Source organism: Erithacus rubecula, assembly GCF_903797595.1.
Source record: "Erithacus rubecula genome assembly, chromosome: 13".
Taxonomy (NCBI): domain Eukaryota; kingdom Metazoa; phylum Chordata; class Aves; order Passeriformes; family Muscicapidae; genus Erithacus; species Erithacus rubecula.
Window position 1 is genome coordinate 16,724,491 of NC_136665.1, and position 15,565 is coordinate 16,740,055.

At 42.9% G+C, this 15,565-nt stretch overlaps 1 protein-coding gene across 12 annotated transcripts in view; it reads right to left on the minus strand.

The window, feature by feature from the left end:
* Positions 1–15,565, minus strand: part of FOXP1 (forkhead box P1) — a 377,034-nt gene that overhangs the window by 165,951 nt on the left and 195,518 nt on the right. Inside the window, exon 1 of one of the 12 annotated variants that reach the window (XM_079316615.1) lies at positions 7,127–7,260. The exons of 10 other annotated variants lie outside the window; for them this stretch is intronic. The gene's annotated coding sequence lies outside the window, so the exon portion shown is untranslated. Of the gene's footprint in view, positions 1–5,747; positions 5,900–7,126; positions 7,261–15,565 lie in introns of those variants that run through there. One more of the 12 variants, XM_079316614.1, reaches the window with a different exon arrangement.

Consider the following 15,565-nt stretch of genomic DNA (forward strand, 5'->3'; position numbering starts at 1 on the left):
ACAGTTTGGTTTGATCATTAAGTGTCATGTCATGAAAAATCAACCTGCGAGAGCTTTCTGAAAGAATGATTATTATTTGTCTTTTTGAGCACACCTAAATGAGCTGAGGTGATCGTACACCGAGGATGGCTGAGATAATTGTGTCTTCCCAGCACAGAGGAGATGAACTTACAGGAGCCTATTACTGAAGTTTGTCATTCAAAATTGTGAAAGAAAAATGCAAAGCAAACTTGACTTTATGCATCATAATTAGGTTCTGTGGGAACTGAACTGAAACTCCAGGTGAAGTATCACAAACCGTGATTCTGGTCTGAATACAACCAACACAGTGCTGGAGAAGCTGTTATGCATAATGATTTATTATAAGAAATAATAATAATCCACAACTGCTTCCATGACAGGCAGGAGACCTGGTTCTGACTTAAGAAATTTAATGGTAGAAGAGCCCACATCCATCTCATGTGCTCTAGAAAGCAGAATGATTCTCTTATCAATACTGCAAAGAAAAATGCATTTTTAAAACTTAAAATATGTGGGTTATTACCAGTTAAGTACCTTTCTTTTTTTCTATATATCTAAAAATTCTTTGATATTTCATGTTATGAGGGATACAGAATAACTCTGAATTATTAAAGATGACACAAGATGTTTTTCCCCATGAAAGGACCAAAGGTAGGCTGCAGTACCAAAACAGCTTGTGAAATTTTATCCTAAGATCAAGGGGCACATAATAAAATAAGTGTTCTGACTTGCTGTCTGCTTGGTTTAAAAATTTCAGAACAGTGATCATTTTCTTCAGATTCCCATTTTAACCTGCACAGAACTTTTTCTAGCTTTGATGCACAGTCAAACACAAAGTCCTACAGCTGGGCCCATCTCTTTGGTGAATATGCTATGTTCAAGGTAATGGAGCAAAATTCCAGTGAAGCAAAATCAAAAGAAGGCACTCTGTCAACAGGAGAACAGCAGCTCATCATCTTCCAGATGACTTGCAGAGAAGCAGGGGACAGGCAATTTCTTAAGGACGTGGTCAAGATGGAGAAAACATAGGTCAGATGTAAACTTTGCCTGAATCAAAATAATCTGATTACTCCAGTGTCGGTGTTATGAGGTAAAAAAATAGAACCTGAAGGAGTCTTAATTCTGAAGAAGTTCTTTGCTAATGCATTAAAAACAAGTCCATAAAGTCCATAACACCGCCAAGACCAGATGCTGCCGATCCACATCCCAGCCCCACTGGCCCATTAAGATGAGCAAGGTTAAGCATGGAGATGAGTAGGCAGGAGGTGGGTGCTGAAGTGTGCCACTGCTGCAATTCTGCTACCACTATAGTTCCTGAAGACTAAGCAGCATTGTTTAATGTCAGCATGAGGGAGGATTTACTGACTGAAGCACCTGTCAGAATAAGGACCCACTCCAAGTCTGAAAGACTAAGGGATTGATATTCAGATGTCTTTAGATGCTTCACCATACACAAAAGCATCTGGTGAGGCATTTTTAAGATTCCTCAATAAGCACCAATCTATATCTTTAAACATATCATCACCTTTATAAAAACATCCCTGGGGTCTTCAGGCCTTAAAATCCTTGTTTAAATATATTTCCAGACTCAATGTGGACTACAGATTCACAATGTAGCTTGTGTGTTTCAAAGTTTCTTTGAGGCAGATGATTATATTTCAGATGTTAGTACTTGGAGGTGTTTACAAATATATGTACATAAAGATCATTAAGCATTTCTATCCCCTGAGATCAGTGATAGAGCAAAAATGTTGTCATAATACAACCCTTCTTTGCCACACTTGTGAAAGATTTTAAACTAACAAAAAGTTCAGTCTTTATTCCAGGGCAGTTAATTAAGGTTGACCAAGTCAGGCAGAAGTAAATTAACTTGGCTGATCAATTATTTATATGAAGCAGAATAAATGCCCTTAAAGAACTTGGCCCAGCCATGAAAGGACATGTAAATTAAACACAACACAGATATATAAAATGTATTTCTACTTTTATAGGCAGAAGAGTCAATGCTAAAATCAGTTTTAAGTGAGTGATCAGATCACACGATCTAGTCCAAAATTCTCCAGCAGGCATTCTGTCCATACGTGCATGATTTACAAATTCAAGTTCTACCTATTTGTCACAAGCAGCTTCCCAAAACTGGCTCAGGAATAATTTCAGGGCATCTCTCCATGCAATTATTAAAACCAAAACCAAACAAAAAACTGTTTGGAAGAATTCCACAACAACATAACACCACAAATACGGGATTTTACCTTTTGAAAACGAAACGTGCTCCAGAGTGCGACCAGCAAGAGAACAGAGAGAGCAGGAGCAAAGCTGCTGCCTCCCCACAGCACAGGGACAGACAAACAGCAGCCTGGCACTACTGTGACCCACAGAGGATCCCAACAGCTTTCCCAGGAGACCCCTGCCCCACTCACAGGTGGTCTCTTCTAGTCCCGGTATCTTTGGAGCAAATGCCCTGCCAAGGAAAGAACCTCAGTCTCCACATCCCACCACCAGTAGAGAATTTTTCCAGGAACATGTTTTGATGTCCCCCAGCTGATGCCAAAACAGCCATCTCCTCCAGCTGACACCCCCGTGCCTAGGCTGGCAAGGCAGCCAGCAGCACCATCCTGCCATCCATGAGTTCAGTAAAAGAAAAAGGATTCACTAGTGGAAATTAAAAGCCTTGTGTAAGGTAAGGCTTGATGTGCCGTGGGGGAGGGCGTACAGATGTTCAGCTGCTCATTTACTAAATTACACCATGTCACAATTAACTGTGAATCAGCCAGCTTCACATGAGCAGCTCAAGGGCTGCCACCATGCTAAGTGCAGAAATAACGCCGAGGAGGGAAGTCCAAACTAGCCAGGTGGACCAGATGACTTCTCTTTGCCTGTGTTTGTGGTTAGCACGACTATTAGAGAGAGCTATCCCAACATATGGCATGATTTAACTAAATCAGATCATGCTGAACTCACCAGCCTTTCTCAACTTACAAACCCCTCCGCTCTCGTCATTGCAGATGGGTGAACACCCGTCATGCTTTTAGAGTTTTCAGTAGCCGTCATTTATCCTGCTGACAGGGTGTATTTTAGGTATAATTATGTACTAACTAACTATAGATCAACTGTCAGTACATTAGGGTACTTTTTGGATAAAACTTCATGCTTACCCCTTTGAAGGCCACTCGCCTACACACTACTGGTGGTTGCTGAATTGTGCGGGAGTAGGAGAAAGGAGAAGGGGATTCAAAGTGCAATTAAGGATCATCTTTAGGAATCAACCAAAATAGTAGCAAACAGAGCAAATCAGGCTTTGCTGTCCTAAAAAGTGATGCTGAGTCACGTCTGACAGCGGGGTTTGGAGGAGGAGAGGCAAACCTGGAGCAAGGCAAGGGAAGGAACACGCACGGGATGTGTGGAAAGAGGAAACAAAGAGACAGAGACGAGGTGAAATCCTTTGATATTTCCTCAGCTTAAAGAGGCAATTCAATGCATTAAAATGGATCCTTGAAATTTCAAAGGATGAAACTCACACAACAAAGATTGTCGAGAGTGCTATTTTCTAGGATTAGAACAAAAACGTATTGGGATTTGCTATATGATCTTACATCGCCGAGCCAGACTGTACACTTGCTGTTATGCAAGCACCATCTTCCAATAGAGAATTTTCGTAATTATAACAGAAAGGCGTAAATTTTCTAATGCATGGCAGTTCAAAAAGTAATCAAGAGAATGAGCCTGAGGGCTATTTTAATGTATGCAAAGCTAGTGACCCACAGTAAATGGGAGGTAGGCTTCAATGAATGCAAAGTAATGCACACATACTAAAGACCTGGTCTGATGAGGGACGGCTAAAATTAACACCCAATTAATTTCCGAATTGACAAACAAATGAAAGCCATAAATCTACTTTCTCATTAATTTTCTTGTGGTATAATTTAAAGCAGTAATATGAGGGCAAAAACTGAGCATTATCCATCATAAATATCAAAAAAGATAGCACTGTAACACCATAAATTATGCATATTACCTGTTGTTAAAAATGATTAATGTATTATCAACTTTATCGTGCACTGTATATGTCTAGACGTATCTAAAATCTGAAATTTCATTTAGTGCTTAGGAAATAAAGGGTCCAGAAGAAATGGGACTACCCACAGCATATCCTTGGCTCTGCCTCCTGACTCTCTCACTTCAGCTGGATTCATCCCAAGCCTTGGGCTGCTGGGGTTTGAGCACATGGTTGAGGTGATGTGCTGGCTTCCCCAGGAAGGGAAACAAATCTCACTGCTCCTGGAGCATCCCTGTGGGTCAGAGCCCTGGCACCTGGTTTACACAGGGCTGCTCCCCTTCCCTGCCCTGCTGACACTGGGGTAGAGCTACTTGGTGATGCAGAGCCATGGGAAGGGGCTACCATGGAGAAGTAAAAGCAAGGAGCAGGAAAAAGTGAAGGTGTATCTAAATTCAGTGAATGAAAAGCTTGTGCTTTCCACAAGTGGTGGAGTATAACACTCAACAGGAGAAGAACACAAGTTGCCCAATCTCCTCCCTATGGTACTGATGGTGACCAGCCTGGCTTGTTACCACCTATTATGGGTTTATGTCCTCTTACCACCCTCAAATCTGCTGAATGGCAGTTCCTGTCTAGAAGCAGACTGTCACAAATTTTAATTTATTTAACTATATGAAATGGCACCAGCTCTTTTACTGTTGGGGTGTGTGGTTCACACTGCCTGGGTTCCCTTTTCCAGCAGTAGTGTGTTATCATCAGGGCCACAGCAACCTGAAATCTTTTGGAGGCAGCTCACTGACTGATGCTCTGCAGGAGCTGAAATTTAAGACTGCTGTGGTGAGAAGGGATGGGGAACCAGGAGCTTAATCCCACTTGTGCCACACTGACTTATTGTGAAATCATGGTCAAACAACTTCAGCTGTCAGTAGAGAGACCCCTAAGGAAGTCTCTTCTGCTGAGGGTGACCACAATCAGTAAGAACAGAGATTGAGCAAATCCAAGAATTAATTGAAACAAACATTAAAAAGTTTGCCATTTACTCTATTCAAAAGAGCTGGAGTTGGTGCCCATGAAAACCCAGAGCACTAAAACATACCAAGCTGTGAAGACAACAGGTCTTACTCACTTCCATGAGGCAACACCCAAAGCATTAGACAGACAATGAACAATTCAACTTTCCTCAAATCATAGTTTTGCATTCTCCCTTCACTTTACAAATCCACACAGAAGTTACTCCCAGTCTCACCTTGGATAAACAAAGCCCCTTTGCAAAGCCAGCTCTATCTCAATCTATGCCTCTCAGCTCGACAGCTATTAAATCCATATTCTGCATGAAGCTCATGCCATAGATGCATAAAAGCTCTAGAGCTGGGCCACTTCCAAGTGACTGGCAAATATGATGTAATCATTTACATACCATCATCGACAGAGTGAGGTTCCTTCCTCTCTCTTGGGGAGAGCTGTCTTTCAGCTGTGTGCTTGACAGAAATCATCCTTACCATCACCGGGATCATCACTCATTTGGAAGGAAATGAATGGCAAGTGGCCAAAAAAACCCCCAAGCCAAACCAGAATCCATAGTTCACTGTACCCTGCGACTCCACATGGACACGAGCACCATGGCACCAGAGGAGTGACTCCTCCAGAAGGAAGGTCCCAAGTGCAGCACGGTGAGGTGCAGAGCTCCCTGGGTCTGCCCCGTGGTGGGTGTCCCTGGGGAGGTACCCACCTGCTCATCCCAGCCCAGGCATCACAGCAGAGAGGGGCTCCCTGCCGCTCCGTGCACAACAGGAACAGAAACTGCAGGGCTGCTCTCACAGCCAGGACTTATTTGTTTGCATGCACACTGCTCTGAGCTTGCATCACAAACTCTTGCAGTCTGCCTCACAGAAAAACAGGTGACTGTTGAACCAAATAAAAGACCAAAGTTGCATTTAGTAAATACAGTCAGTTTGTGCCAGACAGCAGCAGCACTGCTACAACAAGATAACACGAAACCTCGCACCAAGTGCTGGCTGTAGATGAATTAGACTCCCACCCTCCATGCACATCTCCATTAAAGCATATCAAAACTCTCTAGCAGCCTCCAGAAGTCAAAAACCACCTCAAAGCCAGGTGCAACTCTAACAATTCTGCACAATGCCATTTTCACTTCACCATTTTCACTTCGTTCAAGGCAGCAAAGGTTTGATTCATGGCAGTAACACGAATCAATTAATGACCAGCTTGTCCACTTACACACTCCAGGTACCTCCTGCTCCCCTCCAGCCCCAACACTGCAGCCCAAACAAGCAGTATGTTTGGATCATTGATGCAAACTAGGGAATACAGGGGATCACCCTTTTATACATATGCTGTTGTCTTCTTTTCCAAGGGGTAAAGAGGATAATTATTTAATTTCATCCTTTATATAAATATGTATCCAAGATATCTTAATAAATTAATTCACATATAAAGGAACAGACAACCCCTTCACATTTTAACAACTGTATTCACATATACAGGAAGAGACAACACCTTCACATAAAAAGAGTTAACATTTCTTTCTCAAGGTCACTCAAAGAGGTTTTACTCCCTTTGTGTGAAAAGCCCTAGCCATTTACTGTTAGTGCTAACAGGTCCTGCCTGGCATTTGAAATTCAAGCCCCACTCAGAAACAACAACAAACAATAATTTTGAAAAACAAAGATGGTGCAAGCAAGTTTTTCTTGCTCGTTTTCAAAACAACCCAAAAGCAACAACTACCAGGATGGCTCTCTAATTAGGACTCCCAGAAACCAAAGAACAAACAGGCAGCAGACAGAAATCAGCAGATGTAAACGCAGTTTTCCAGTTATAAAAAGAAGAAAAGCAGCCCCGTCATCTCACTCATAGGAGGAGGAGCAACAAAGCACGTTTTAAATTTGGTATTTTCTCTCCATTCAAACAGCTCTCCTTCTAAAACAGATTTTCCTCAGATCTCCTCAGAAGTAAAACTGAAAGCTTTGCCTTTCCCAACTCCATCGAGGGCACAGGCATCAATTAAAATCCGAGAGAAAAGAGGGAACCCAAGAAGCCCCCGACCAAACGCTGACATAGAACACAAGGCTGTACTTTTGGGGTGATTACCTGGTTCATAGCCCTATACCTTTATCCTAGACCTTCTACCTCCTTGTTTGCTCCATGCAGGATTTTCTAGCCATCAGCCGTCTACCGCTGTGCTAGTCGTCTTGCAGGAGTGCTCTCTCCCTTCTGAAAAAAGCAAACAACTGGATAGATATCATTACACTAAGGAAATCTCTTGGAAAAACCAAACAACTTGCTAATCTTTCTAGCCCCTTCACCCAAGTTAAAGATAAGCAAAGCAAACCAAAGTGAGTTTCAGCCACATTCCAGGGACAAGCTCCCCTTTTTCTCCTTTATCAAAATCCCAGCATTTAAAGGTTTTTTTCCAGACCTTGCAGGATAAACTGCTGCTCACACCCGCAAACAAAGCAATATTTGTTTAATAACTGATTGCTGCCATGGGTACAGTAAACAAGGGGCCCAGCATTTGTGTTTATGAACAAACACATCATCTTGCAAGAGCAATTTAACATTAACCAGGTGGAATAATCAACAGATTTCATAGGTGACACTCAGGGCAGGACTAATGTAAACAGAGCAGGGAGGAGAAAGGGGCCACTCTTAGGGAATCAAGGTTGAGGCAAATGCATTACAGAGTAAACAGCTGGGAAGAACTCAAGACAAACAAATAGTCATTCTTCTGACATTTCGAGAAGCAGAAAGGTTGTACGTTACATGCATCAGCTGCTGACCACCATGAAATCAAACCAGTTGGGGACCAGGCCTTCTTGTTTACACAGTGCCATGTTTGCTTATAAACAACAATTTGCTGTTACCAACCTCGCATTACTCATTGCATAAACGAGCAGATCAAGTGAAATCCTGTTAACTCTTCTGTGGATTGAGGGTTTTTTCCTCCCCTTCAACAACAACAAACAAAAAAAAGCCTTTGCAGTCTTGCTGTGCAACCTCAAGACAACAGGCAGCAGGGGAAAATACAGAGCTGTGCATCTGTTCCGATAAAGGGGAAAGAAAGGAGTTGAAAACACTTGAAAGTGTTTCACAAAACAAGATTTACCGGCCAAACCACTGATGTGAAAGATCCATTTGCATTTAAAAAAAAAAAAAAAATCAAAACCCAGAAAAACAACAACTGCAAAAGGTGGGGTACAAAATTTTCATTTCGCTCCTAGAACGAGCAAGCAAAACAACAGCTTTTACACAGCCCAACCTGCCCAGCACGACCATGGGCACGTGTCATTTACACACCCATGGGTGTGTAAATGTGCCAGGGCACTGCAGAGCAATGAAGCCATGGTTCAGCCCTCTTCCCCCTCCTTTCTCTCTCCCACCCTCAGCCTCCTTGCCTCTGCCTCCCATCACCAGTCTCTGATCTTTGTAGATGTCCCCAGCTCCTCTTGGTTAACCCAGAAGCCTCTTGGATGTCTTCCTGCAACCAAAACCTCTGGCCCCCAAGTGCTCCCCACCCAACATCCTTCTCTTGGCACCAAGGCTTTGTGACTTTAGTCCTCAAGGTGCTCAGACCCAAATCCCCTGGGTCTGCCACCTTCCAGAAAGCCTCTCCTTCTCCACCTCTCATCCTTGTAACACTCATAAAATTTCCTATCTCAGCACTCCTCCAGGGAGGTTTCTCTAAGTTGTCTACCCTGAACATGGATTTCAGGAAAGATGTGAAATACAGGGAAAGAAGATGGATGGTTCTAATGGTAGAGGTTAATCCAGGGCTCCAGGTTACATTCCTGTCCTAACACAATCCCTGCATGAGACTTCCATGGGTCCCTTCCTTCGTCTCCTATATAAAATAAGCCCTTTAAGATGCTGCACCAGTCAGGTGGGGTTAGTGGTGTAGTTGTGAGCTATTCCATGGGTCCTTTTTCCTCCCAGCTGCACCATTGTCCCTCCCTGGTTCACCCCTACCTTCTGATGAGCACCAGCATCACCGCCAAGCACTGAGGAAAATCATCTCAGTCTCAAATCTATGAAGCATCCAAGGTCACAGCTGGCCCTGGCACTAATCTCCCCTCCCTTGCCATTTCATGTGCAAACAGCATGATGGCCAGAAGCCTCCCCCCTCATCATTTTTTTACAAGTTTTAGAATATTTGTTACTTTTTTTCACAGCACAATCCTGGACATCCACAGCTGGCCAAGAACCTTCGTTTTCTTTTTCAGAAAATATTTAGCCTTTTGTTGTAAAAAAAAAAAAAAAAAAAAAAAAAAAAGAGAGAGAGAGAAGAAGAAGAAGAAAAAAGGTTCAAAACCACAAAATCAGTACAACCTACTAATAAGACAGGTATTTAAATAAAACCCAAATGCAGTATTGTTCAGGCAACTGCCTATTTTTTAATACATCAGGTTGACAGCATAATAGCAGGCAGGATGAAAGGTGCGACTCGAGGACGGGGTTGGCGTCCGCACACCAGGAAAACAGAAGTGCTGCCCCATTTCCTGTGCTGCAGCAGAGTATTTCTGATGTCTGGGGCTGCTGGGGACTTAACTCTGAATTAATGATTACACACAATACCCTCCTTTCTCCCCTCCCTGCAGGACAGCGAGGGCCAGCCTCACCGAATGACTGTGGGCAGGCAGGCACGGGTCACGGGGGATTTAGATATTTCACAGCAGCTTCAAAAATTTAGACACTGCAACCTGAAGGCTTCTGAAAACATCAAGCTTCACATAAAAGTCCTGATATTTCCCTACTTGAGACAACTGCTCTCACCTCAGCAGCGCTGCCTGTTCCACGCTCCTTTTCCAGCACGTAAAATCACAGTTTATTCAGTACAAAGTAACTACACTATGATAAAAACTATAAGCATATCATTCAAATGCTTTATTGGTCAAATAGATGGATGCTTTTATTAGTCCAACCTTTTTTGTAATGGAGTGCCACTGATGACCCAGTGTTAGCCTCATTCCCTGCTATTAATCACACTTCTAAGAGCTCATTTTGCTTTAAAATCTTAAGAAATTGCTATAATTTAAAGACATGGTGTCTACATAATGGGAAATGCTTCACAGATTGTATCATTCCATATAACACAGAATTTTTATGGCAATGCTGACCACGATACCAAGGTATTACAAAACTTGAATATAATATTTTCTATAAAGAAAATCTAAATGTAAACTTCCTTTTGCATTTGTGGTTTGCCACATCCATAATGTTTTAATCACAGCCTTTTGGGAGCTGCAGTTTTCAACTGCATGTGGCTTACACAGATTAACACTACAAAAACACTCCCTGAACAAATATAAACAGAACAAAACAAAATTAAATGAAAATTAAATAAAATGCAAGGATGGACCATGAGGGAAAGACTGTTCAAGCTACACTTTTACAATTTTCACACAAGGCATTTATCCTTTTGTCGACTATATTATCTCCTTCCTTTTTTGCACAGGGAAAACAGATGATGTTTACTGTGAAAAACTTTTATGACAAAGTGGAAGCATCTTACGAATTTACCTACACAGAGAATTAAATTAATATAATGATGGTCCTAACCCATATTATTAAAATGTACTTTGTAAAATGTTTTGACAATGTTGACTGCTGCAGGAGGGAAAACACATTTAAGACAATTTCAGCCAAACGCAGAAGCAGAAGCCTTTCATTTTTCAAATGCAAAGTAAAAAGCATCTTTAAACATCTTCTCATGAAAGAAAATGCAGTGCAATTATGTTATATGGCACACACAAAAGCATGTTCTTTTCCTCAGTTCTCTAACAAGATATTAGTACATCCTGGCCTTAGGAATATTATGTGTAAATCACATCATATTCATAGTGTCTGAATTAATTATAATAGGAGCTGGAGAGAAATGTTAACTTTCCAGGTTGTTGCTAAGGATTAGCCCTTGTTTACAATTCTGTATTTATAGAACAAGAAAAATTTGTCAAATGAAGGGCAAAGAGGAAAGCAAGAACACAAATTTAGCTTTGATTTCAAAACAAATCAGATCTTGCAACCATTCCCTGAGAAGAAAACCACAGTTTTTAATGTGAAGATGCAAATGAGTCTCAGAATATAAAAATGTTTTATAATTCTGTGCATTCAACACTACTAGATGTTATTTAAAGAATTTATGTTAGCATTTCTCATCCTCTCACAGCAAGTCCAAGATGCTGCAAACAGCATCTATTTAAAATGGATCATGTTGCTGTGGGGCACGGGGCAGCTCAGGAGGCTGGTGCAGAAGGGGGCAGGGCATTTGGCACCCTGGCACCAGGATGGGATTCATGGACTGCTCCAAAGGGGTTGACAGAGCAGTGGGAAGGAGGAACAAGCTCCTTGCCTTGAACAAGCAGAGCACTGGCTACATGGAGATGTGCAGATCCATCCTGAGGGAAAGTCATGACTCTCAGAATCACTGCAAAGGACATGACTATCTTCCCAAATGCAGTGAATCTGTGTGATGAACCTTAGGAGAAAGGCACTCAGGAACCCAAGAAAGGTCCTTCATGCCAAGCATGGTATTTCTGGAGAGCCCTGAGATGCTGGATGGCTGAAGGCTCAAAGTCTCCATGGGATGGGGTCCCAGTGAGCAGAGAGCCAAAGCTCTGCAGGGACTTGCAAGTGTCGGGCACCTTGGCAGAACAGGCCAGGGAAGTTTCTACTGCTCGCTGCTCTGAGGATAAAGAAAGCACTTCGGCCTCCAGCACTTTCATTTCTTTGCACAAACAAAGGCACACCCACTACAATTAAATCGCAAAACCCTTTTCATTAGGACTTCTTGTTTTCACACACTTCAAGCCTTCCAAGACCTGCAGTCTCTCTTATGCTCCCACTGTGTGCCTGTGCGTGGATAACTAACCAAGGGCAGTTTAGTGCTTGCAATTTATGAAGAAGCAAATGGAAAAACGCTTTTCCTCTTAAAAAAAACAAAAACATAACCACCAACTTCTGAGCAGGGTGACTTGCAAAAACGCTGAACATCCACAATGGAGAACATCTAACCCCCCACAAGAATCAGGCCCACAACACAATATAAAAAAATTCACTTAGCTAAGCTTTTGTGGAAGCACAAATGGACTCTTTGCCTTCTTGCCCTGTCCAAGGGCTGTGGCTCTCAGATTACAGCAAGGACAGCACAACACATCAGGGAAACCAAATATGTCTGTGCACACTGGTGTGTAACTAACACACAAACACATATACACACACTATCCAAGCACTCAGCACACCAGTTCACATCAGTCAGAACAGAATGAGCAGGACAGGAGAGGAGCCTTCATCCCCAGCTTTTTCTTGATGTTTTCTTTCCCAGGAATAGCTCCAGTCTCAGTCCAGAGCAAGGATTCCACCTCATCACATTTCTATGCAGGAGATGTGTACATGCAGCATGTTCCTCAGCAGCCACACACATGAATCCCAAGCACCCAAAAATATAGTTGGTCCTCTCCACACTGGCCCAATAGAGAAGTGGGAAAAGGCGTGATTTTTTTTTCACCTCAAAATTTCATCTTGTGCCTGAGAAAACTCCTTAAAAAAGCTCTGTTGAAACCAATTTCTTTCTAACTCCCCCAAAAAAGTCCATATGCACACTTTTGAGTCAGAATGAAGGAAACAAGAGTTCTTAATCCTTCTTCTACATTCACCAATGGCTAAGGAGCAAAGCCCACCTCATCAGCCATGGCTGGGAGAGGGAGAGGCAACAGCAGAGGGTCACCAAGTGAGCTTCTCCAGCTTGCCTTGGCCAATGACAGTGAAAAACCACGAGCACTCCTGTGGCTGCCCACACCTTTTCCATGTATTATGCCAGTGAAACAGACAGCTTCCCAACAGACAGCACTGTGGCCCCACGACCTCTCCAGAACCAGCTGCTCAGCCCTGGGCTGAGAGGGACCTTCACTGCCAAGCTTTTGGCAGAGGCTGCTCCAGGAAATGGCCTTTCTGGTGCTGAACCCCCGGCAGCATGCAGAGGCCGTTTACAACCAGAAATGAGTGTTTAATGTTCAAAATCTGCACTGAAGACAGTACTTGAACATCTCCAGCCGCATGCAGGTGCATGGTCCCACAGATGTGCTGGCTCCTGAACACTGTAGAGCTAAGGCATGTGGCTTCCTGCTCCAAAGGCTTGTGAAAGAGAAGGATACACTCTATTTACAGCCTATTCCAGACAAGACTATTCAATGTCAGGATGTGCCATAAGAGGGTAATTTTCACCCTAAACTGGATTGTACGATACCGCAGCCACAGACCGTATGATCTCTTCCTTTGGATTAGAATTGTTTGCACAAGTCAAAGCAGAACAAGGAGAGTAACAAAACATACAGTGTATTTTGTTCCCCACTGCAGCCACATATTTCAACTGCCTCAGCCGAATTCTTAGAGTAAACACAGCTTTAAAAGAAAATAACTTGAATAAAGAGCTTCTGGAAAGTTCTGACTGATTATGCATGCAAGAATTCTGCTACTGCTTCCTCCCATCATCTGAAAAATAAACCAAACACCCAACTTCCACAACTATCTACAAAAGTGCTATTTTTCTGAAACATGTTACAATACTATCTGAGGTCTGCAAGTTATAATGAATGCATCTTGTTTTGCAAAATACACAGAGGAGCTCAATTAAATGAACAACTGCAAAGGAAATAGAGCTGATAAAGGAATTAATGCTCTGTGTGCCAGATCATAACACAACATCTAGAATAACAAAGCCATGTCAAACATGCAACCGCTGAAGACTTTAAAAAATGAAATAACAAAGTTAAACCCCAAAATACTTAATCATACAAAATCAGGATGTGCAAAAGCTATTTTCAATAATTGACAGGGGAGCATGGGCAGCAACAAACGGATCTCTTGCAGCCGTTCCTTCAAAACTTACTAAACACACAAAAAGACGGATTGTTTTGTAAACGACCACCTGCTCCGCTGGCGATCCGCTCCTTCCTCATCGCCCAACCTGCGTTTTTCCAAAGACCACGCTAACCCAATTTCCCATCCTCCAAGGCATGGCTGGAATTACTTCCCAAGTCTGAGCCTGCAGCTCGGTCTCCTTTTTCTCCTTGCCTTCCCGCTCGGGCTGCCCACACGCTGGAAGGGAGCCGCCAGCCCCGGAGCTGCTCCGGCTGTCGGCACACACGACACCGGTGGGAGCACAGACTAGAGCTCAGCCGGAAGGGAGACAGCCAGGGTTCTGCAAAACCTCGCACGTCGGCTTTTCTCCTTTCGCAGTTGGCGTGTGAACTTGTAACTCGGAAATTGCAAGTTCCCACCAATTTTTTTGGCAACTCGAACGTAATTTTTAGGAAAACATAGTATGCGGCTCCTGGCACGCGGAGCTGCGCGCAAAGACTTTTCAGACAAAATATGCAAAGGTGATGGTCTCACAAGAATTTAAGGGCTTGCTTGGATGGAACACGGTTTGGAAGACAAGAGTACAAAATTCCGACTCCCACAAGCAGTAATAGGAATCTGCGTTCAAGCAGCTCCACAGACACTCACTCACAAAACAGGCATAATATCTGCATATGGAACAGCCTCAGCAATGTGATGTACCCACGGTTCTGCACCATACAGCAAACTGGGCACCTAGAGACACCTAAAACAGTCCTTCTCCTACACTTTTGACTTAAAAGGCAAGATTACAGGCACTTTCTGGCAGCCTAGAACATCAGGATACTCGGGGGAGAGGAGGGAGGAAAATACTTTAAATTACAGAGATGCTAATCTCCCACTATTGATGAGTCCAGCTATTCATCAAGTTGCTTCAGCAAAACATCTGCCTTGAGCCACAGGTCTTGTGAGCAGTATGAGCAGCCCTTGTTGGGGCTGCAGCCTCTTCATGTCAACACAACTAACACCACTACTTGCCCTGCTCCTCTGGTTATGGACTGAGTAAGGGTTGCATGCACCTATTTGTATCACCTGTCCACTGGCAAAGACTACTGCAATCCCTTCCTCTTAACAGACACATGGATTGAGCAGGGGATTTATTGCTTCCCTTCTTTCTGTATAACCTTTGCTAGAGGTATGAAGCTAGAGGAGCTTCTCCAGTTGCTCCCAGGACTGCTGACCTACACAGAGTTTACAACAACGAAGATCCTGTGGGTGGTAGCTGCTATTACCACACGGAGGGAGGGATACAAGAGAAACAGTATGGACAGTGTCAGAATCCCATGCACCACAGCCAACAGCTTCAACAACACTAAATATACACAAATTATTAATTACCAACATTTTGGCCCATAGATGGTCATGGCTCACCAAAGGCGTCCAGATGAAGAACTGTAGTGACTTCAATTAAAGGGTAAGAAGCACCATGATTAATACAGCCCCAACCTAATTCTGTTGAACTGAATGTGAGAGAACACAGACTGTTCTATTTGAAAAGGCATATAATGTATGTGTGCATGGACATTTGTATATATGCATCTACACGCTCCACATATTACTTTGTATGGTAAGAAATTCCAATAATGTTTGGATATGGGCTACAAATTTATTGACATCATCAACTGGAAATTCTCATGC